At 45.9% G+C, this 22,475-nt stretch overlaps 1 protein-coding gene across 7 annotated transcripts in view; it reads left to right on the top strand.

Annotated features, from left to right (window-relative positions):
• Window positions 1-22,475, top strand: part of GRIA4 (glutamate ionotropic receptor AMPA type subunit 4) — a 969,207-nt gene that overhangs the window by 143,481 nt on the left and 803,251 nt on the right. The window lies entirely within an intron of this gene.

Raw genomic sequence — 22,475 nt, 5'->3', positions numbered from 1 at the left:
TCCGGGAGTTCCAGAAGAAATTTGCCCAAGTCCGGAAGTGCCGATGAATGTAGCGCTGGTGGGATGTACACAGACACCACGTTAATGGGCACGCCCTCCCATTGCCCACACACCGCCGCGAAGCGGCCATGTTTGTCCGCTTTCGTGGGGTGATGTATGAATCGTGACACCCTCTTCACCCAGACACCCGTCCCCCGGGACCCCGAAGTAAAGTCTGAGTGTATTAACATACGGTATCCTCTCCTATCCAGGGCTTTGGTGGCCACCCCCACTAAGTGTGTCTCCTGGAGGAGGGCGATATCACAGTTCAGTCTTTTAATACATTGTAAGACCAGCCCTCTCTTCACTTTATCTCCTAACCCCCGAACATTCCAGGACGCTACCCGCAGTGGTGGTACCGCCCCCACCCCAGTGTCATGCGTTACTACAGCAGGTTGTGGGGGAGTCGCCATATTGTGATCAAGCGTGCAATTGGGTGTCCTAGAGGGTGGGACGGAGCCATATCAAGTAGGGAATTCCCCAACCCCGTGCAACTAAGCGTGTGTTTGCGCCGATTCAGTGTTCGAGGATCGGAGGCAATATACCCGGTGTCAGGAATACGGTCATATGTGACCACTAGCATTTTCAAAATGAGAAGTAGAGCCGAACAGTTCAAACCAATCAACCAACATAACCCCCCCATATCCAACATCCCCACCCTCCCTGCTTCCCTGCTACACGGACTCCAAACTGCCCGCCACCCCAATTTAGCAGAGTGCTTAAACAAAGAAAACACACAGTTACTTGCTCGTTGGGGGTGAGGATCACTCCGGAATTAGCGACCCCTCATACCCTCCACGGAAGCCCTCGGCCCAGTGTCCTTGGCGGTTTCAGCCACAGTCCCAAACTTCAACAGCACGTACATATGTTCAAGGGTCCACCTCCAGACTTAGAGTAGCCTCATCTCGTACCGGAGAGCTTCTGCCACTGTTTGTACCCTCGGCTCCTGCAGCGTTGCGATCAGAGTGAGGCGAGCCATTCTTAGTCCGTCCAGGGCAGCGAGAGTGAGAAGCAGGACGCCAGCCGTCCAGCCAGTCTCGCGCAGTGCTTGGGTCGTCAAAAAACCATGTCCTGTTCTCCGCCACCACCCGAAGCCTGGCTGGGAAGATCATGGAATAAGGGAGTTCACGTTTCCTAAGTTCTTTTTTAACGTCCAAGAATGTTTTTCGCCGCCTGGCCACCTCCGCCGTGTAGTCCGGGAAAAATGCCACCGTTGAGTTGAGGATTTTCACCGGTGGCGAGACACGTGCCGCTTGTAGGATGATGTCCCGGTCGCGGTAGTTAAACAGTCTCGCTAGGATTGGCCGCGGCGTGGCCCCTGGTTTTGGTTGACCTCCCGGGACCCTGTGGGCTCGCTCCACAGAAAAGAAGGTCGATAGGCCTTTGGGTTGAAGATGAGTCTTGATGAGCTCCTCCACGTATAAATCCGTAGCCCTCACACCTTCAGACTCCGGAACGCCAAGAATGCGTACATTGTTCCGCCTGGAGCGGCCCTCCTGGTCGTCGAGCTTGTCCTTAAGGAGCTTGTTTTCCGCCATGACCGCTTCCATGGCCGTCTGCAGTTCCGAAACATCCTCCACCAGCGATTTCGTGACAAGCTCTAGAGAGCCTACCTTTTCGGCCATCTTGTGAAAGTCAGCGCGGATAAGGGTGATTTCGGTCGAGATAGAGCCCACCGTTGTTTGGACCTGTGTGAGAGCCTTCATAACATCATCCAACGTTGCCTTCTTCGTTCCCCCAGTCTCGCCTGGTTTTACGGGGGGAGTCCTCCCTTCCGCCGAAGGGGAAGCGGTCCTATCGTTTGTGAAGCGGTCGATACGAGTCTGGGTTGTGCCGCCTTTCACACCTTTCCCGGCCATCGTTCGATCGCGGAGGGAATACAGTTCGTCGGTCCGGTGGGGTATCAAGTGAATGCGCAATCACAACGCTGATCTCAGTTCAAGATGGAGGGGGCTTCCGTTGCTAAAAGCGAGACGCCTTGATGGTCCCCGCAGGGCAGACTGTCGGGCAAGTTCGGATGATAGTCTTGATAAAGTACAGCCACCCTTCCAATGAGTCTCCGCTAGATATAGCGAGCCGAGTGACGCGGAGCAGGACCGTCACTGGGTGTGGGCCTCCTGCACCGACCACTTCCTGTCTGTAGCAACCGAGCAGGGTGCACTTCCGGTCGGTCTCAGCTATCACTTGAGGGCCCGGAGGTGGGCCTGTGCTTCGGTCGATTCAACATTCGACGATAACTCCGTTATCCAATGCGCGATTTTCATCTGGGAACCTGCCGCCAGTCCCGCCCGGTCCCGGGCGTGCGGTGCTGCCGTTGGAGGTAACAAATAGTCACGGATTATCGTGCGGATAGATGGAGAGGTCGCTTCCCCGCCGGAGCTAGTCCTCTATGCTGCCGCCATGTTCGGCCGCCAGCCACGCCCCCCCACTCATAGGTTTTTAAGTCGCTGGGACAGGACGTTGTGATTGACAGTGTCAAAGGCAGCACTCAGATCTAGGAAAATAATTGCTGCTGTGCCGCCCTGGTCCAGTAATCTCCTTGCCTCCTCTGTTACTGCTAAGAGGGCCATTTCTGTCCCGAGCTGAGGATAAAATCCTGTTTGAGATTCATGGAACAAGTTGTTAGATGCCAGATACTCCACAAGCGTAGTATATATGTGTTTCTCAATCAGCTTACTCAGCCAGGGAAGAAGAGAAATCGGACAATAATTTACCAGGTTAGAATGGTCCAGGTTGGGTTTCTTCAACAGAGCCCTGACCCGAGCAAACTTCCAGGCAGGGGGTACCAGACTGGAGGTGATGGAAGAATTCAAGATGTTTAGAATTACCGGGCGGATGGAATTGATAACTAAGGACAGATGTTGAGGAAGAGCCCGAGGTTACCCTGGGAATGTATGAATCCAATGATTCGGCGTCCAATAGAGGACATTCCCCTAGAGAGCACTGGGATTTAGGAAGAGGGCCTCTCATACTAATGGCCGTGGACTCAATCTGAGAGGAAGGAAAAGACAGACAGATCAACTGAATTTTTTGGTGGACAAATTCCACCAGATTGTTGCAACAAATTAGTGCTCCCTCAGTAGTTGGGGGTTTCTGCGGCAAGGTAGACAGCGAATTGGCGATAGGAAAAATCTCCTTGGGTGAGTTAGCGGCTGTGCTAATTTTTTCCTCATAAAATATAAATTGAGCAGTTTTAATTTCTGCTTTGTAGAGCCTAATTGCCTCTCTATAGTCTGTTTTCCTATCTTCTGAAAAATTCTGTATCCACCTTCTTTCTAATCTACTGCAAGCCTGCTTTAGATCCCTCAGTTTGGGGGAGAACCACGGGGCTATTTTTTCTTGTAGGTGGGTTTCTTAGGGAGTACTATGTCAAGGGAGCTTTGAATCCATAGATTAAAATTGTCGTTAGCCTGAGGGGGGTTTTGGTCACAGATTGGTCTTGTAGCATCAAGAACCGTGGCCCAGTGGTCGGTGGAGAGCTTTGACCATTTCCTTTCCTGTGTCGGAAAGGTACACTGGGAGAAAGTAGGCGCCGATATCTCCCAGAGCAGAGGAATCAAACAATTGTCAGTCCAGGGGAGTGGAATAGGGGTGCCTACCGAAAGATTATGCTGGTTGCTGAACACATGATCGAGAAGATGACCCTTGCCATGCGTGGGGACAAATCCTTTCTGCCTAAGTTGGAGTGCCAGGAGACTTGTTGACAATTCATTGGCTGCATGGTTAGAGGGGTCATCTAAATGGATATTAATATCCCCAAGCACAGTGAAATTAGCTGGGGCTAGTGCTAAATTGCAAAGAGGGTTATGAAAACGTGAGGTATATGGTAAAAGGGCTAGAATGTGTCCAGGTGGGCCAGATTCATACCAGAGATAACCATTGGCTTTGTAAATGAGTTTCATTTGGATGCACTCCATATACATTGATATGACTCCTTATATATGATGACCTTCACATGACTCCCCTGTGTCATGGGTTCCAGTCATGGCTCAGCTCTCACTCTATGCTGTACAGTTACTGGCCTCCAAAATTGACCACTTAGTATCAGCTTCTTAGCCTCACAGGACAGATGATGCTAGCCTTTATGTCTGAAAGTGGGAGGCGGAGATTTTAGCAATGGAGAAGCCTGGGGCAGGCAGCAAGTCTCACCTTCAGGAGAGCATGGTGCATGGTGACCAGCCATCATCATCATATAACTTTATTTCGATCACAAGGATCTTAAAAGTACACAACATAAGACCAGCATGACATTTACCCCTAATTGAGTATGGATAGCAATGCTGAGGAGGGCTCTTATGCTTGACAGGCATGTCTAGATTTTAGGGGGTCCCCAGTAGTGATGCTAGCCTTCCATTTCGGAGACATTATACAAAGATGAAATCTCATGACACAAAAATGTGCAGAGTGAGTATTCAATAGCTTCAGTGGTCTCCAGTAGAATGGGGGGGGTCGTGTCCTGATGATCTTTGGTGGAGTAAGCATGCATAAGTGGGATAGTTCCCCTGGCAGAAGGCTTAACCTAGCATAAATTAGTATTCAGGTCTAAAGCCTCAACAGAGTCAGCCTCTTGCACTTTGGTGGGCTTGTGCTGAATCCATGCTGAATCCATGCCACCTCCCATCCTTCTGCCCTTCAGCTTCAACACCATCCTCATGCGAACACAGGGAAGGCTTGAGAGCAGAAAGCAAGGCAGCCAGCCCTGATCCTTTCCCCTGCCCACACTTCTAACAGGGCAGCAAAATATATGTTTATCTGAAGTTAGAAATGGCTGCCTGCTGCACCTCCAACAAGTGCCTAATTTGCTGTTACAAGAGGCTCTTGATGTCTGCAGCTTTCATTTCTAGATGTGCACTGAATATAGCGAACATAGGGAAGGGCGCTCACACATGCGCCCATGGCCCGGCTTGCCTTTTACGTCTTCTAATGCAGGAAAAAGATTTGTTGGTTTGGTTATATAGGGAAGCATTGATTTGTTGCATGCTGCAATTTAATTTACATGTATTCTACTGAATTAGGATGCACTGTAAAAACCTCACAGTACTTTTTTTCGTGGTGACACAAGAGTACCCTCTGGTATATCCTATAAATACCTGTGCAGGTGTATAAAGGACAAAATTAGACAGAAGTATTGTTGCTGAGATTAAATCAGCTTGTTCTACCATGCTTCATCTGTTCTTTCTTATTTTGAACTTTAGAAGTGTGACCTCCGCCGAGAACTGAGGCTTCCATGATGGATCTCAGTCCTGTGTGCTCTGACAACACTGTATGAATTTTTCGTACCAGCAAAATCCCCACTACTGTACCACTCTCCCAGTTCATTAAAAGGGCACTTACTAGCCTAACACTGAAAACTCTAAAACATTTAAAGATGAAGTCACTTATCAAAGAATGGTAATTGTGCTGGGATACCTGGTTGGTTGCCTAGGAGTCAGCTATGGAACTTGCAGAGCTGGATTTTTCTTCTACTCCTCAGTATAAACACATGTTCCCTTGCTTAACCCCTTCCCTGCTGGCCCGTTTCCACCGCTGTGCGGTAAACAAAAGAACAGGGGCGGGCCATGACGAACCCCAGCCGTCATCAGCACACGAGCACCGTAGTGCATGACGGCTGGGGTTCGTCATCAGCATGGAAGGGGTTAAGGCTGCATTTTTTAAGACCTAAAGTTTTCTAAATTAGGTCAACACTAAAATGATCACATGTAGGTTACTTGGGCTGAAAGTACTAGATACTTCAGCTATCTTGCTGCGTACCATCCGGTATTACACAAGTAAAACTGTGCATGAGCCAGACAGACTGAATTAATGAGATATCATTGTTTTTGGAGCGATCGAAAACAGTCAATCCTTCTGCTGGAGAAACCAGTTTCCTTCACATCTTTAAACAAGCCTGCTCAAACCCTCTGCATGCGGTCAAAGAGAGACTGCACACTTCCCAAGAGATAAGATGTAGGGCGGATTTAGGCTTGGTGTCCTGAGATGTTATTTTATGTTTTTTTCAAGTATGTTTTGTTTTGCCTATATATTTTACCCTCAAATACTCTCAGGTATCTTGGCACTGAACAGAACCTGAATTACACCCAGTCAAGGAATTAAAGGAGTTGGAAGAACAACCAGATTTAAATGTTTAGAAAATAACTAATATTAGTTATGAAAATAAGCAACCACCCATGGGCCTTTCTAGGATATTGGAATAATGAGTAGAAAATGGTCCATGGATATGGAATTCCTTGTAGGAGAATAATGTATAACATTGTTGCTGCTGCCTGGAAGGGGCTGCGAATAGAGACATTTGTGAACAATGCAACGAGTTGTCTTCTGAATCCTTAAGGAGACTGATGTTTCCAGTAAAACTTCTACAGGAAGTTTGAATTTAATCTGCATGCATAAAAATCAGATTAGACTGCTTCATTCTATATCATTCAAAGATGATGCAGAGATCCCGTGTAAAGGCTGAGGTACAAAGAACGAACCTTAGAAAGGTGCTTTGTGATATCCTTTCTGAAGGCTTAAGATAGGGAAGGATTATATCTAAGACTCATAAAGAGAGATTCAGTTTTGAAAATATTCTTTACTAGCGTGAGAAAAAAAGGTGTTGAAATTTCCCTTAAAGTAAACCAGATTGATCTTTTTGAAGGTTAAGTCGAGCCGGGGTGCAATTGGAAGCCTCTTACCGACAAGGACTTTCTCAGCCGTCATGGATTTTCACCTACCAGGGAATGATTATTTATGGCTAAATACAGTGCCACAATATGGCTACATTGTGAAATCGGGAGGGTGGAGTGTGGGGAAATTATAGGAAATGTATTAAGATCAACTTTTAATTACATACAAGCTCATATATATCTAACAGAATCTTGACCGAATGATACTCAAGAACTAGCTTGGATCAGGAAGAAGGAGGGCATCTTTCCTGCTGCAGGAAAACATTGTGCTGCCTATTGCTGAGACCATTCAATAAGTGTTCCTCTCGCTGAATTAAATCTCTGCTTCCAGGGCTTGATTCAAGTACTTGGATACTAAGATAAGATAGATAAGATAACCTTTATTTGGATATTACATTATCCATGAAAGCAAACACATAAATACATACATGGTCAAAAAGAATAAAAGTAACTTGGATACTAGTTTGCTGACTTGGGTCCACACAAATAGTTGTGATTGTGTATGGGGGACATGAGCCTGCTGGAGGACTTTGTTTTTGGAAGTCTGGTTACGTGAAAAGCTATGCATTTCCAATTAAAGTACAGCTATTGAACATCGATAATCAGAACTAAATGTACTGTTCTAGGCAAAACACGTGCTGAAGAACTACTGAATTGTGTTATTGTAGAACTACCTTTGTCCCTTTAGAATCTTCCAACCTGCTGCATCTTCCATATTGAACTTAAGACCAATGTGAAACACTAGTGCTAAATTGAAGCTAATGCTTCAGGAACCCAGTTGTAGTATCTGACCTGAGCAACACCTTCTGCTGAAACTTTGACCCAGACACTTGCAAATGTTCTTTAGTTGATGAACTCTGCATTGTGGTTAAAGATGCTGAATCTGTTGCCCCTTCAAAACCTTCCTACCAGGTGCCTCAATACCTTCAGAGTCGAAATCTACTGGCTTCAGTGTAGGCTACTGCCCAAGTGTTGCCTTGACCTCGAGCCAAGAGCACCAAATTCTGGCTCTGAAGCAATAATCTTTTTTACATGAAGTGCTGCTCGTATAACTTAATTGTGAGGAAATGGAGTGCATTTTATGCTGTGGTAGTCTAACTCTACCATGTAATGCACTACCTACCTCCTTAGGACCAGTCAGGTTTCTTTTGTCAAAACTTCAGCTCAACCCTGGGTAGCTGTGGCTCTGAGCAGTCAGGCTTACACAAAGGAACAAGTGTAAAGCATTTACACAGCACAAATGCAATTGAAGAAGAAATACACGAGACACCCAAGAAATCCGACACCAATTAATGAAAATTGATTAGATTGTTTTGTAAATTTTGACACCAAAACTAAAAAAATCCTGAGATATAGAATTTTCAAAGTATAGTAAATGAACACTTTTTATCTAACCGCGAACAAGCATTGGCAAATTTAACACATTTGGCACAAAAACGTTTCCCCGGAAAACTTTGGTAAGTATCAATGTGGTTACTTAGAGTTACTTTAGGCGACCAACCCCAGCAGGCAGCTAGTCAGAGGGACCAGGAGGGCCAACAGAAACAGTTACTTCTCCAAGGAAAATAGTCTTCCTTTCAGTTCCCGGATTAGTGGCTCCTTGCCATTTGCTTCTACTGAGAGTGTTGAGGCAAGTAATACAGGATCCTGAAGATGCTGTACAGTCGACGGGCATCTCCCTTGGGCTACTCCTTGGTCCACGGCTTGGTGAGGGGATCCTGGCAACAGGGGTCGATGTCCTTTGAAGTCCTCTCAAGCTTGGCAGAACTCTTATTGCCAGTGGGCTACCAGCTGCCAAGTACAGCAGTTGCAGCGGTTTTCTTCTTCTGACACTTGCCTTCTTGGCCATCTAGCTACACTCGGACAACTCTCCCAGGTCAAGCAGACTCAGAGTCTTGGCTCCTTTGCCCCTTGTAATGTAATGTAAAATACATTTCTATAGCTCTGCTACCACTCCCTTGGGATGCACAGTGATGCAGAGAGGCGATTTGAGATTCCTGGCTACAAACTAGCCCCAGCAAGCTGGCACTGTGCTGCGAACAGGAGGTCAGCCATCTGACCCTTGGAATCTCTTGCTTTGGCTGGTTCCAGGAGTTGAATTCTCCATGAGTAGGATACAGCAGGCACAATTCCACTTGCTTTGCTAGCCAGCAGGTACAGCAGGTGCAGTCCCCGTCGATGCAAGCTCTCTTTGCCAGGCCCTTGCTGCAGCAGGTAGTCCTTCTTTAGTCCTTTTCTCCTATTAAGAGATTTGAGTTCCAGGGGGGCCTTTTTATGCCCAGAAAATGCTCTCAGGGGAGGTTGCAGCCTATGGGCTACAAGGTTTCCATCCCTCCTAATGACTACTTCCTGTGAAGTGGGGCATCTAGCTATCCCACAAGGCTTCATTCTGCCAACTTCCAACATAGCAGACCCCTCTCTCGCCATGCAGAGCTCCCTAGCCCAACCCAGAGATATGGCTTCCAACATTGCTACACACCCCTGAAAAAAATGGTTTGACAACTGGCTTCCCCTCTATGTCCCTAGTGTCAGTCTGTCTGTCCAAACAATAGAACACCCCCTCCCCCATGTGTTTTCCATTTTCTATTCAAAGGTAGCTTCTCATTTGAAGCTCAGCTCTAGAGCTAACACCCTTGTAGCTTCCTGCCAAGGAGAGGTAACATCTCTTCCCCACACAGGCTTCTAGTGTGTCCTTTCCTGGTAGTCATTCACACATCTCCCCAGGAGGGCAGAAGGCTGTCTGTGAGGACAGTCCTTGTATGCTATTGTAAATGAGCACTAGGTACGTTGGGCGACTAAAGTGGCAACTTCTAAAGTTGTACCTGGCTCACCAGTGACATTAAATGTGAATTAACAATGACATCAGATGTAATGCACTGATTATTTTAATATCTTACAGTACCAACTTTAGTTGTCCCAGTCAGAAGTTAGCAAGCCTGAGGTGTCACCTTGTATCTCTGCACTCCCCAATAGGGCTGCTAGCCTTAACCACAGTAATAGTGACAATTTAGGCTTTTTACTGCTGGAACATGTAAAAGTATATGTTCCATCTATAAATATACAGCACCATGCCTTAGGGCTCAATAGACCTACCTAAGTGGTGATTTATATATATTAAAAAGGAAGGACTAGGCTTTGCCATCATCTTAAACTACAAAGTCGAGTTAGCAGTTCAAAACACATCTACCAGTCTGGAGTGACAGTCTGGGAGATGTGGTTTAGCTTGTTGTTCTCTTGGTGGCACAACTAGTACTGCAGTCCATGAGAGACACATCAGCTTGTTGCATAAACTTAGGTTCTGGATTATTACTACAAGTTTTTTTGTCTGCTTTGAATAGCTTTTCAACTATTTCAAGCACAAAGCCAAGATCTAAGAGCTCTATGAGAGAACACAATCCTGGCACCAGTTTGTGACGGCAGAATGGAATGCTTCGCAGAGCTTCGGGGAGTCCCACTGGATGCTTGTTCTGTCAAAGTGCAATGTGGTGCCATACTCATCTGGATCTGCTTCTGCAACCTGGGGGAGGTTTCTCTCCTGACTAAGTGGTCAAGTGGTATATTATCTAAGATGGAATTTGCAATATCACCTTAGGAATACTTTGACAGAATCATATACATCAGTGTATGTGCTAATTAGGTTGTTATATGACCTTGAAAAGGGCACCTGTCCCAGACTGATGCCCCGCTGAGGATTTTGTTGATGAATACATCTGAATGACTTAACACTGTGTCAAAGGAAGACATGTTGATGATTCTGCATGGTTTGAGAATAAATGGCAGCCTCCATAGTCAAAAATGGCAGCCTCCATGGTCTAACATAGTGATCTCCATTACCTAGGATGGATTTTGGCCAAAGATAAACAAGCTGGACAGGCAAACTAAAATTGAGATTATAGCTCAAATTTAACCTATCCAGTATGTGTTTAAGAACCTTAAACAAACCGAAAGAAGCCTAAAAGCAAGTGATTAAATTAGATAAAATAATAGAATGGAGGAAAACAGTCATAAGATTTATGAAATTCCTGGAATAATTTCTAAGCTCAATAGTCACTAAATTATCACTGTGTTTTTGATTGATGTTGCATATCAGACATATTCAACTTACATTTACGGAATAAAGGCACAAGCCAGAAATGTGCATTTGATGAAAAATCAATTAGCTGCTTGTTACATGTTTAATAACAAGTCTTCAAAATGAAATAAAAAAGAGGGCTCTGCGCGGGAAGACATGATCCTTACAACAAACAAACAGGCCCTAGGTACCCCTGGTACCGTATACTTGGGATGTACAAGTATGTTGATCTGGGCCAATTGGGTGTATGCCAGTCAAACATATACCCTTTTAAGAGTCAGAGTACATACACTGAGTCCTGTTTAGCAGAGCTCAGAGCATTTCAGAGCCATTACACCAATGACGAGTAGTCAAAATGGGAGCAAAAAGTGTGGGAGAACCTGAAAAAAGCAATTTTCCTTACCCTAACATTAGAAGATACATATTTTTGTGCTGCTATGAATTGCTCTGTACAGGGCAGTACCATTCGATTTGCTCTTGAAAAATGCCAGGGTTGCTCAGTGAATATATATATTTGTATTGGCACATTTCTTATTTTTTTTCAAAATGGGAGTTTGCATCTTATGGAGAATGGTAGACATGTGGTTAGTCAATATCAATCCAGTGCTTTATAAGTGTAGCTTGGGGAGGGGATCCTGGCAATAGGGGTCGACGTCCTTTGAAGTCCTCTCAAGCTTGGCAGAACTCTTATTGCTGGTGGGCTACCAGTTACCCAGCACAGCAGTTGCAGCGGTTTTCTTCTTCTGGCAGTAACTTACCTTCTGGGCCATCTAGCTGCACTCGGACAACTCTCCCAGGTCAAGCAGACTCAGAGTCTTGGCTCCTTTGCCCCTTGGGATGACAGTGATGCTCCCTGCCCTAAAAATATGATGCTCTTTTGAGATAGAATATTGGGGTTCACCTGTATTGGAGGCTAATGTATTTAACCCCTTCGATGCTGATGACGGCCCCCAGCCGTCATGCACTACGGTGTGCGTGTGGTGATGACGGCTGGGGGCCGTCATAAACCTGCCCACTTCAAAAAATGCCGCACAGGCGCAGAATCGCGGCCGCGCCCAAGGGGTTAAAGAAAACTATCAAATATGCTCTGGTGTGTGCTCACATCGTCTAAGGCAAAAGTGTATGCATTGCATTTTATTTGCGGTTTTTAAATTAATGTCTTAATCATTTACCTCGATTTTCTTTAATTGGGTTCAATTAATTGTAGGAATGCAAATGAAATTCGGTGAAGAGTAGAAAGTCCGTATGGTGCAGTAACATTAGGAATGATAAGAATTAATTATAGTTTTTAAATTGTTTTGAAATTGGATTATTTTTTTTTATATATATGTATGCTGTTAATGGTTTTTTGGGGCCCAGGCACATGAACATAGAAATACATAAGTAAAAATAAATAATAAATTATTAGTAAATATTGCTCATTTTATCGACCACGGTGGATGGCGTGGAGTCTGTCCTGCGTGGTCTTCATCAAACATGTGGTCTACAGGTTACACACAGTCATTAATCGCTTACACTCAACCCACTGAGCTGTCCATGTACCTCTTCTGTGCTTCCTTTGAGGTTAGTTTGAGAATGCTCCAGTGGCTTTTTCAAGGTGAAAATCATTGTATACCAAGGACTACCAATTTGTACTTTCAATGTCATCTATTTTATTGGATGGTTATAATTAACCATTAAGCCTGCTCAATTTAATTTAGCTGACTTTTGTTCCATTATTAAATGCTTCAAACCTCTGAAGAAATACTGCACGTGGAATGGTCCCTCTGCCTTTGAGGGAGCCAATTAATGTAAAACAATTTAAATTATTAAAACAACCACGGTTCTCGGTGTTAAATGAATGCAGCTAACGCTGCAGGGAAATGAAAAAAGAGCTTGTGTGGGCAAAATTAAATGGGCCCTTCATGCATTTTCCGAGGAGCACCTTCAAACTTTTTTGCATTTTTCAAATGAAACCTCTGCAGCTCAGCCGACTCTGTAGCAGTGCAGCCAGGACCACGGAGATAGAGGCAGTGCATTCTCATCTCTACCCCACTCATGGAGATTGAAGCTTCTCTGAGGGGTTACATCCTGTGCCTTGAAATGCATCTTTAAACTGGATGGATGCTGGTGATGTTTTTGTCTTGTGACAACTTGAAATGGGAACGAAATCCCCATTTTAATGTGAAAAATCTACATAATATAAAATGCGCACTTGTGAGGAGCATGTTCACCCCTTGTTGCCCACTGGAACTGAAAACCAAATATTTGTTATTGCCCAATCAGTGGTACCTATTACATCAACCTCAGAAGAATGAAGAGCTTCAGGGCAAGGGTTCCGTTTCCAGTTACTCGTTAAGGGCTGTTCGGCTTCTAACTTGTTTTCTATTTAACCTGCTCTTGTCAAGGTTTGGACCTATCGCTGTGCATAGACTTGAACCCCTCTGTAAAGCACATAATGTCATCTGCGTAAATGCTGCAGTTTATCCCTAATGTGGGTTGAATTCCTGTCCATTGCCAGCAAGTAGGGTGTAGCACCTTGTTGATGCCACAGTGTGTCTCCTCCACAGCTTGGCACACTGTAATATTATGTTGGCTGCCGAAGGGCTTGGGGTCAGTGAAACTGGAAGGTGGGACAGGGGTCTGACACAGTCGAACAGGGAGTAAAAGCACAAAACAGGTGACCCTACACCCAACTAGTGAATGTGTATCTCAGACTGATCATGAGAGGGGCGGCTCTAGGCTCATGGTGGCCCTGGGCAGGGAGCGTAGGTAGGGGGCCCCCGGAAGAGGGGGTCTGGGCGGGGTGGAGCGCAGAGGCCATTGAAGAGGGGGGGGGGGGGCGGGGGGCAGGGTGTCTGGAAGTGGAACAGTGGAACAGGCCACCAAATCCCTGCCAGGGGCCACTATGCAAATATGTATCCATCCTCTGAGGATTATTATATTAAGGGTATATATTGGCGTGGTGGCCCCTGGTGTTTGGTGGCCCTGTGCAGGTGCACAGCTTGCACATGCCTAAGGCCGCCCCTGGATCAGCAAGTCAACTATGGTATGTTGGCCGAATAAATTAAGCAAAATATTTTTTACCTATTCTATATCCTTTCAATGTGAGACTGAAAGAAAACTATTTTGATGACTGTCATTCAGCCCTAAACAAGTGAGGCGAGGTAATCATAAGGCCAGGACACAACTAAATTGTTTTGCATTGTGAAGCATTTATATAGTGCTTACTACCTCTCTGTGGGGCACGGAAGAACTTGCCTATATGAGAAGAAAGCTAAGCCATGCGGGATGTGTGGTTGGAGTGTGTTGCCCATGTTTCGATCCTATGTGGGCAGTGTTTCCATGTCAAGCATGATGACCACGAAGGTGCGGTTAGCTTGTTATGGGATGCAGCTGTGTGGTTGAAGAAGAGCTATGAGAGATAGACATCTTTTATCGTTTTCAGAATGCTGATAGCCTTGGGCACCTCTGCATTTCTTATGATCCTACTCTGCGTATTTATTTATTTAGAGTTGTATATAGCGCAAACAAGACCCATTCTAGTAGGGTGACAGAGCGCTTTACAAGAATAGCAATGGAAGGTATTTTACAAAACGGTAGGCAGTATACAAAAACACAATATAAGTCACATAAGCGAATGGTGAGAAACGAACATAGACACATACTTCCATGGGCAGTGTCCTACAGGTGATACGTGATAGAACGATGTGCAAATTTGTGGGGAAGCATAGGAGAAACAACTTGATCACAGTTGTATGTGAAAGGGTGTGGCAGAAAGCAGCAACACAAAAAACAGGAAAGAGTCATTCATGAGGAGAGGAAGGATTGTCCTTAGTGAGAGAGGAATTTGTTCACTAGTAGAGTTTTTACTTCTTCCCTGAAGATGGATGTCGAAGGGTTACATCTGATATCGAATGGGAGAGAGTTCCAGATCTTAGAGGCAATGCCTGAGAAAGATCGGTTGTAGGTCTTCTTTTTGTTACATTTTTGTGGTTTAATTAGTAAGGTGCTTGTGCTTCTGGTAGGTCTTTTTCCACCCAATAGGGTGAGTTTCTGGGCCAGGTAAGAGGGGGTATTGTGGTGCAGCGCTTTATGGGTCATGTATGCAATTTTGAGATGGATCCTAGCCTCATAAGGCAGCCATTTCAGTGATTGGAGATCAGGGGGGATTTGATCACTTTTTTTTGATCCGGTGATGAGCCTGGCTGCATCATTCATAGTGGCCTTAAGTGGTGCCAGCGTGATTTTCAAGAGGCTCACGAGTGTGGCACTGCCATAATCTAATTTCAATAGTCTGAGACCGGCTCTCTCCCCCATCAGAAAAGCTGTTGTGCCATTGCCTAGTGCAGGTAGGTGTCCATGGCACTCCTCCACCCTCAGGCTCCTGCCAGCGCCTCATCCCTGGTGGTCCAGTGGGAGAGCCTTGCTCTTCTGCTGGTTTCGCTGTTGTCTGTATTGTGCTGTGCCCGTTTTCTGTCTTTTTTTGTTATTGTGCCAGTTTTCTGTCTTACTGTTATTGTGCCTCTGTATTTTTCATTTGTTATTTGTTGTTTTGTTATTTCTGCCCATTATTTGTTATTCTGCCCCTTCCCTTTCCTGCTGCTGCTGCCCTCGCTGGCCCTCCCCCCTCCCAGTCCCTGCTCCCGCCTCCCAGCTGCACTTCCCTCCACCTTCCCTATTTAATGGCGGAAGCTGCTCGGCTGTTGAGCAAGTCCTTTGGCCTCCTTGTCAATGACCTGCTCTCTCCCCCAACCAGATCCACTGTTGTGCCACTGCTGCAGCTGCTACCCTGTGCAGGTGTTCAAGGCCCTCCTCCACCCACAGGCTTCTGCTTGCCTCATCCTTGGTGGTCCGGTGGGAGAGCCTTGCTCTTCTGCTGGTTCCGCTGTTGTCTGTATTGTGTTGTGCCAGTTTTCTGCTCTTTTTGTTATTGTGCCCGTTTTCTGTCTTGCTGTTATTGTGCCTCTGTATTTTTCATTTGTTATTTGTTGTTTTGTTATTACTGCCCGTTATTTGTTATTCTGCCCCTTCCCCTTCCTGCTGCTGCTGCCCCCGCCTGCCCTCCCCCTCCCAGTCCCTGCTCCCGCCTCCCAGCTGCACTTCCCTCCACCTTCCCTATTTAATGGCGGAAGCTGCTCGGCTGTTGAGCAAGTCCTTTGGCCTCCTTGTCAATGACCTGCTCTCTCCCCCAACCAGATCCACTGTTGTGCCGCTGCTGCAGCTGCTACCCTGTGCAGGTGTTCAAGGCCCTCCTCCACCCACAGGCTTCTGCTTGCCTCATCCTTGGTGGTCCGGTGGGAGAGCCTTGCTCTTCTGCTGGTTCCGCTGTTGTCTGTATTGTGTTGTGCCAGTTTTCTGCTCTTTTTGTTATTGTGCCCGTTTCTGTCTTGCTGTTATTGTGCCTCTGTATTTTTCATTTGTTATTTGTTGTTTTGTTATTACTGCCCGTTATTTGTTATTCTGCCCCTTCCCCTTCCTGCTGCTGCTGCCCCCGCCTGCCCTCCCCCTCCCAGTCCCTGCTCCCGCCTTCCAGCTGCACTTCCCTCCCCCTTCCCTATTTAATGGCGGAAGCTGCTCGGCTGCCTGAGCAAGTTCTTTGGCCTCCTGGTCAATGACCTGCTCTCTCCCCCACTGTTGTGCCGCTGCTGCAGTCGCTGCACTGTGCAGGTGTTCAAGGTCCTCCTCCACCCGCAGACTCCTGCTTGCCTCATCCTTGGTGGTCCGGTGGGAGAGCCTTGCTCTTCTGCTGGTTCCGCTGTTGTCTGTATTGTGTTGTGCCAGTTTTCTGCTCTTTTTGTTATTGTGCCCGTTTTCTGTCTTGCTGTTATTGTGCCTCTGTATTTTTCATTTGTTATTTGTTGTTTTGTTATTACTGCCCGTTATTTGTTATTCTGCCCCTTCCCCTTCCTGCTGCTGCTGCCCCCGCCTGCCCTCCCCCTCCCAGTCCCTGCTCCCGCCTTCCAGCTGCACTTCCCTCCCCCTTCCCTATTTAATGGCGGAAGCTGCTCGGCTGCCTGAGCAAGTCCTTTGGCCTCCTGGTCAATGACCTGCTCTCTCCCCCAGTAGATCCACTGTTGTGCCGCTGCTGCAGTCGCTGCACTGTGCAGGTGTTCAAGGTCCTCCTCCACCCGCAGACTCCTGCTTGCCTCATCCTTGGTGGTCCGGTGGGAGAGCCTTGCTCTTCTGCTGGTTCCTCTGTTGTCTGTATTGTGTTGTGCCAATTTTCTGCTCTTTTTGTTATTGTGCCCGTTTTCTGTCTTGCTGTTATTGTGCCTCTGTATTTTTTATGTGTTGTTTTGTTATTTCTGCCTGTTATTGGTTATTCTGCCCACTTCCCTTCCCGCTGCTGCTGCCCCTGCGGCCCCTCCCCCCTGCCGGTCCCTGCTCCCGCCTCCTCCAACTGCACTTCTCTCCCCCTTCCCTGTCTAATGGCGGCTGCTGTTCGGCCGTGCAGAGCAACTGTACAGCGGGCGCGCCGGTGGTGCACCAATGGCAAGCTCATCTGCGCCCGTCTGTGACCTGTGCCAGGGACCCGGGCTCTCCAACCACCCACCGCTACAACTCAGCTGTCCCGCTTGCACTGAACCCTGGAAGGAACAACAACTGCCAGCTGGCTATGCCGAATACCACCCACGGCCAGTTCTGCTGTCCCTGCTGCCAAACCTTCACCACCCTGCGCACCCTCATGGCTGCTGCTCCCACACCGGACGACTGCATCCCTGAAGCCCTGAGGTGTATCCTCCTCAACATGTGCTCCCTACACAAACCCACCGTAGAGATCTGGGACCTCATTGACACTCTCGCGCCAGACGTCACCTTCTTCATAGAAAATGGGCCAACCCTACCTCCAGCCCTGACATTGCCACCGCCATCCCCGAAGGATACACGATCCGGAAACAGGACCGCCCCAACCACCCTGGAGGAGGACTTGCCATCACACACAAGAACTCCCTCCGACTCACCACCTCCAGCTCGAGCAACAGCGTGCCCACCACCGAACACTTCCATTTCCAGATCCAGACCAGCCCCAGAACGACCCTACAAGGCACACGCGCCTACAGACCTCCCGGACCTCGAACCACGTTCACCACTACCATTGTCTACCGTATTGCGCCACACGCCATCGCCTCCATGGACTACATACTCATCAGAGATTTTTTCGTGAGGAGGAGGGTTTGAATTGAGAAGACAGGAAGAAGTGGCGCACTGAGCCGTGTGATCTCTTGCGTTTCAATGTCCGTGCAATGGGCACGCGGTGCAAAACAGGACAGGGGAACACAAACCCAAGGAGAAAAGCACCCCTGTGTAGGTATAGGGCAGCCTACACCAAAATAGAGGAAAAACTGGATCCTGTGCACACGCTAGAAAGATGGGTTGTCCTGATGTCAGGACGCAATGTTACGTTCAAGAAGGCAAAGTATGTCACAATTCAAAAGGCAAGTACAAATGGTTGTGTATGCCAAGAAGTTTTTTATAAAGTAATTGTTGGTCAGTACAAAACAAAGTAGCCAGCCGACACGTGTTTCGTCACACCGTGTAGGAGGTGAGACTCATCAGGGCTTAATGGCTGGAAGAATAAACAGGAGCGTTTTGGTGATTGCATGGATGAACAGCTACGGTAGGAAAATGTAGTAAGGAATAAAGACACCCCGTTCCTCAAGTAAGGGATGGAAAAGGAGGACGGATGCGTCCAAAATCTTCCCGGGAGTGCTTAAAAAAACGAGGAGCGCATCGGGTACGTGCGTCCGTCGATCATGGTCCAGGTAGTGGAGACGATGTGGGACGGCGTACGGCGGGGGGATATAAGCACGCCGATGGTAATGGACACTGTGTTGGGGGCGTGGTTACGGGGCCGAGTGTGGAGACTAGAACGCACCAGTGGCTTGTGGCCGGAAGTCTGAAATTGAGAAATGTTCGCAAGGATCTCAATGACGTCATTGGAAGAAGTAGGAGAATCATTTTAGAAGGGTATCGGAGAGGCCCACCTTGTATTCTAAAAGGCCCAGCAGGGTATCATGAATGACCATGTTGAATGCCTCTTCTAACAGGTCAAGTAGGATTAGTAGGCAAGATTAGTTCTGGTTGAGTGAGCATAGGCCATCATCAATAATGTTGACTGGGGACGTTTCGGTGTTATGACCCGGTCAGAAGCCAGATTGACATTGGTCAAGTCGTTGGGATTGCTCTTTGTGATTGAAGAACTGTAAGTGCACACATTTTTCTAAGAGTTTGGCTAAAGTTGGGATCTTGGAGATAGGGTGGTAGTTATTAGGGTCGGACTTCTCAGCGTTGGTTTCTTTTAGAATAGGAGTAACCTAGCCTCTTTTGAGGCAGTCGGGTATGAAGCCTTGGGTGAGTGAGGCATTGATAACTGTCCTCCATAAAGGGTCTGGGAGGTGAATGGTCTTTTGAGGAGTTTGGAGGGAAGGGGGAATTTGAAATAGTATTTCAGAGGGATCAGAAGTTATAAGATGTCATTTTCCTCAAAGGTTTTAGAGGAAGACCAGGCGGTGTTGTTTTTAGGTGTGCTGGGAGAGTTTATTGAGTATTCGCCCAGATTGAGTGGGGTTGCGAGTAAAAAAGGGTCACATGGCAGATGTTTGTAGTGTTCTGAATATATGTCGTAATTAGCATGGTTTTCTCAGCAAAGAAGGAGGCAAAGGTTTCACAGTTAGGTAGTGGTTTGTTGACGGAGGATGGCGGATCCCTTGTGCTAGCCATGTGGTTATTGTTTGATTTCAAACAGTTTTTTTGGTGGTTTTTTTGCAGAGTCAAGTTGGTTTTAGAAGAATGCCACTTTGGTGTTCCTGATGTGCCTTTCATTGCCTGTTATTGCACTGTGTGTTTCCCCAAGAGCAGATATCAATAAAATGCAGCAAATTGTTGACCTGAGTAATGCTCCTTTACCTAGAGGGGCTGTATTGAATGTTGAAAAACATCCACTTTGTGTGTCCCCCATTCTTGTAACAGAATCATATTCAAATTTTAAAAATTGAAGAAAAGAAACGTGCAAACCCCACCTGTGAATTGCAGCTTGTGACTGGTTGGCTGCGCCATTAAAAAATTTCCAGTCTTAGCGGCCATCTGACAAGCTTATGAAAACACACAGAGCACTAGAATACATGCTCACAAACACAGGCAGACATGGGCAGAATCCTACTCAGTGAATATATAAAGGTGGGTACCTCGTCATTGGGAGCAGGAGGAACTGCAAGCAAGCAGAAGTGCGAGCACCAAAGCAGGGACCAGGCACACTACCTCAGCGGCTGTACATGTTACAAATCTTTAAGTATTTCTGAGGTTCTGAGCAATGGAAATCAGACTCCTGTAAGGCAGATTGAATCACTTCACTGCTTTCTCGAAGTGTTAGCACTTGCTAAGAGTGGGGCTTAAACCCCCTCCACCGCTTTTAGCCTGACGCTGGACTGCAGAGGTTTTTTCTCATCATTCGTACCTCGGTATGGAGGCAACTCTTTTGAATTACGAGATACACACTATACAAAATGTGTAAATACAGTAACTAAGATATACCAAAAACAAAGTATGCTATTGGAAGTTCACTTTTACGCTGTGGAGCCCTGAAGAAGTCCCTTCAGGTCGAAACGTGTCGGCTATTGGATGTTACTTGATCAACTTATCTTGATAAAAAAGAAAGTCTAATAAAGAATGTTTGAAAAAAAGAAACACCAGTGAATTGGAAGTTCTTCATCTTATACGCAAAGACTGTCTTTCACCTTGATACTTATATATTACATTGTTGAGTGTGGAACCTTTTGTGTTTTTTGGTTGATTGGAAGTTTTTCCTAATTTAGGAGTAGAGAGAGGTGTACTCCTTGGTTTCCAGCACCACCGTTTAGAGCCCATACATTGTATTGAAAGGTGCAGATTGTTAGTGCCTCAACCCTCAGTTCGGTGTCATAAATGTATGGATTTGTTTAGTGTTTGCTTTTGTTTTGTTTTGAACAGCTATTTATTATGGGGTTGAGGTGGACAGAACAAAGGTCCTAGGATTTTACATCTATATCGGCTCAAACAGGTGCGTGTGAGTGCCATGTTTCTATCTGGTTATCTGACTGTAGCAGAAACAAGCATTTGTATGCAATAGGTATCGCATTTATTAAAGTTGGAGCTGTTGGCATTGAAAATAACAATGTTTTTTACTATGTTTTTTTTATTTACAGTGGAGTTATTATATCTGCATAGCACTATTGTCAATGGTATGATAAAGCAAAAGTAAAAAAAAAAAACATTTTAAACGCCAGCAAATTTAACAAATGTGAAACTTATTGCATTGGAAATGCAATCTGTCTCACATTGGTTGGAGTTATCGGCATTATAAATGCCAATGTTACAGGGTGCAGTACCATATGTGGCCAAAATAGGTCCCATGGGACCTCTTTTAGCCACATATGGTACTGCACCCTGCAGAAGATATGGTAAATGTAGCCTACCCATAATGCTTTGCATGCAAGACAGTAGCACGAGTACATTCAAATTGCTATGTCCAAATATACAATTAGTAGCTTTTAAATGTGACAAAAGATTTATTATATTAATTCTGGATTAGGTTGTACGGAGCTGATGAAGGGAAATTTATAGAAAGGCCTCATATAAATGTGAGATGTACTAGTGAGTAAAGTAACCACTGCCAGCCTTGCCTAGAACCAAGCATGTGTCCTGCCCAAAAGCCCTTTAAGAAAATAGTGCTCAGAGGCTGTAATTAAAACTTAGGGAGTAACACCACATGTAACAGGGGGTGTTCTCCTGGAAGGCTACAAGAAGAGACAAGGCAGTATTGAGGAGGAACTGCTAAGGCTACTGACCAATGAAAAGCCACTGTTTAAAAAGGACAGGGACAGGAGCCAATTAAAAGATGGGCCACAAATGGGCAGAGCTGTATGCCCATATACTAAAGCGCTGCCTAGGCGAGACCTAAAAAAGGAGAAATATCCTTAGGGCCTGATTACCAAAGAGTCGGGTAATTCTGACCCTTGCATAAACTCCTGCTGGAATTACGAATTTGAAGGAATTTAATGTCCGATAATTATCAGATGCATTAAATACCACAAGCTTCGTTAAAGTTTGGCAGGTCAAACCTACCACATTTTAAAAGGCAAAATATTTACATTATTTACCGTACCACGAGGATTTTGGTTTGTTAAATACCAAACTCCGCGTGCTAGTCCCCACAATCTCCTAATAGGTGCTATTTATAGCACCCAAAAAATAATGTACCCCGTGATATTGTCATTTATCAGGTGCATAAATAGCACCTACATGTGTAATCAGGGCCATAGTTTATTCCTGTAATTAAAATTAGTTTCATTCATGCAAATTTTATGCACCGATTTCAATAGAACTTGATCCTGGACAAACTGGCACTGTCATTTCTAAACTATGACAGATAATCTGGAGTTTGTTTTATAATTATGGCTGATGTAAACCCAGCTGGACCATGGATTAGAAGACAGGATTGGATCAGGGCAAATGCTTAAGAATAAGCGTATTTACGGAAGGAAAAGAGCTTGAAAGGAAGGGATCTGCAATGATCCAAAAACGGTGCAATGATGTCAAGCAGTCGACGCTTTGGTGAACTAATCTGAACTGCAGGTGAACACTCTTGTAGTTATGGAGATAAAGACGGTGGCATCGAGTGGAATTAAGCAAATACTGTTTCTGCTGCAACAAAAATGACTGATGTTGAAGAGCTGCATTTAATC

The sequence above is a fragment of the Lissotriton vulgaris genome, chromosome 8 (assembly GCF_964263255.1).
Source record: "Lissotriton vulgaris chromosome 8, aLisVul1.2, whole genome shotgun sequence".
Taxonomy (NCBI): domain Eukaryota; kingdom Metazoa; phylum Chordata; class Amphibia; order Caudata; family Salamandridae; genus Lissotriton; species Lissotriton vulgaris.
This window is presented reverse-complemented; position numbering and strand designations above follow the sequence as displayed.